The following is a 2,361-nucleotide window of genomic DNA, read 5'->3' on the forward strand; positions in this document are numbered from 1 at the left end:
TAGTTACAGCAGATGGTTTGCTAGGATCATTTGAATTGCCTATTGTCTGTGTGGGAAAACAATACAGTAGAAGTTCTAGCTTTTCACACCCATCTGTGAAAAGCCGTAAAACAGCAGGAGTTCCTGGCTTGAGAGAGGGTCAGAAATAGCTCCTGGTTGGATGAGCAAAGATACACCTTATTTGAATAAATTAAAGATAAGAATACGTCTTCACTATAAAACTTTCTACACAGAAGTAAAAAATTAGATTTGCTCTTGCAATTCTCCAAAGACGTCTTTGCTTTTCTTTCTTTCTTTCCATTTATGTCAGGTAAATGAATGTATCCCTCTGTTTTTCTGTTCTGTTGTAATTTTATGTGTTGTCCTCTTTTGGATTAAACTCTGCAATTCTGTAATGACAACACGCATTGCTGTTTTCTTCTGAGTGACTACACGTGGCCGTTGCGAGAGGACCCGGGATAATAAAGGAAGAGAGAGAGCCAAACTTTTTCCAAAATTAACTAATTCAGAGAAATCTTCCTTAACAATTTCTAGTGTTGGTGTTGTATGTTAAAAATACAGTGTTAATTAAACACTTGTTTAGTCAAATTCAAAGATAGGTTTGTCAGTTTCCCTAAAGAGATGGTGTTTGCTAAAGAGTTGCTCCCACAATCGCAATGTATCTGTGACATTTGCTAGTTGTGTTCTAGAAGTGTCCCTCTGCCACCCAGAAGTGAGAGAAGTCATTGGAAACAGCGTTTTTCAGCATTGCTTAATATCCCCAATTATTTCCGAAATTCCGATACATTATTTCTTTTTGCAACTGCATAAATATAAACTTTAAACTTGAAGCCGCTGGAAATCTACTTGCAGTGGGTCAAACATGAACCGGATGTGAGCTTTTAATCTGAAAGAGCTCGTAAATTACAGTGCCGTTCTTGTGAGAAATTCTGTTCCCCTGTGAAAATCTATTCCCCCTGTGTCGGGAGCGCGTATTGCAGCCAGAGAAGTGGATCCGGTGTTATGCCCAGAAACTCATGCCTGCCCAAAATTGCATCCCCTCTCGCAGGAGCGCGCATCGCTCTAAAGTCTCGCATATTGACGAGAAACCGGACTGAAATATGACCGAAGAGGAAATTTAAATTTATTTGTAACATTATCACGTTTCTTAACCATGTAATCCCTAAAATGGTGGGTTTTATTTCGCAAATTACTTGAAATAAATACGGTTTTTACACCTTTGACACATGAGTCAAACTTTTTTTCAGTCCGTGTCTGCTGAAAACGTTCTCCGCAAATGGTTTGAAATTCTCTGCTTTTTCTTTTGATACCATAACAGCTTAAAAGCATTACAAAACAGAGGCCCATTATGCAGAACATTTTACATCATGCTTAACTTTCTAGTCTGTTAATGTAGGAGGGAATGCATTTTCATTTATGAGCCTGAAAATATTTTCATCCATCCTGTTGATATAAAAATTATAGCATTAGCTCAGAGAACAATTATCATTATGTAGAAAAGGTGAAATCCTTTCAGCTCTTTATTTCCCCAAGTTAGCACAGGGATGCATTTTTTGGCAATTTGCTTTTCCAGCCTGCCAAAATATGCATCCCCTCTTTATTCTCCTCAAATATTGTCCTATTGATATAAAACTCATACCAGTAGTTTACAGAACTACTCTAATTATGTAGAAAAAGTTATTTCACTCTTAACTCTTTATTTCTTAAAGTTAGCACAGGTATGCATTTTTTGGCAATATGGATATCCAGCCTGCCAAAATATGTATCCCCTCTCTATTTTCCTCAAATATTGTCTTACTGATTTAAAACTTATACCAGCAATTCATGGAACTATTTTGGTTATGTAGAAAAAGTTATTTCACTCTTAACCTTTTATTTCTCCAAGTTAGAACAGGGATGCATTTTTTGGCAATATGGATATCCAGCCTGCCAAAATATGTATCCCCTCTCTATTTTCCTCAAATATTATCCTATTGATTTAAAACTTCTACCAGCAGATCATGGAACTACTCTGGTTATGTAGAAAAAGTTATTTCACTCTTATCTCTTTATTTCTCAAAATTAGCACAGGGATGCATTTTTTGGCAACATGGATTTCCAGCATCCCCTCTCTATTCTCCTCAAATATTGTCTTACTGATTTAAAACTTATACCAGCAGTTCATGGACCTATTTTGGTTATGTAGAAAAAGTTATTTCACCCTTAACTCTTTATTTCTTAAAGTTAGCACAGGGATGCATTTTTTGTAAAGACACGATGTGAGGAAGAAGAGGGAGATATCTATAAAGAGAGACGGATTCACTGCAGCACGGATGAATCGGATCTTGGACTCATCAGCTGAAAAACATAAACACATATATA

At 36.5% G+C, this 2,361-nt stretch overlaps 1 long non-coding RNA gene across 1 annotated transcript; it reads left to right on the plus strand.

Moving 5' to 3' along the window:
* The first annotated feature begins 361 nt into the window (after positions 1–361).
* LOC107834573 (uncharacterized) lies at positions 362–1,221 on the plus strand. Its single transcript, XR_001660369.1, has 2 exons — positions 362–624; positions 990–1,221. It is a non-coding gene; the product is annotated as an uncharacterized LOC107834573 (long non-coding RNA).
* The last annotated feature ends 1,140 nt before the right edge of the window (positions 1,222–2,361 follow it).

Source organism: Poecilia formosa, unplaced genomic scaffold, assembly GCF_000485575.1.
Source record: "Poecilia formosa unplaced genomic scaffold, Poecilia_formosa-5.1.2 Scaffold669, whole genome shotgun sequence".
Classification (NCBI taxonomy): Eukaryota; Metazoa; Chordata; class Actinopteri; order Cyprinodontiformes; family Poeciliidae; genus Poecilia; species Poecilia formosa.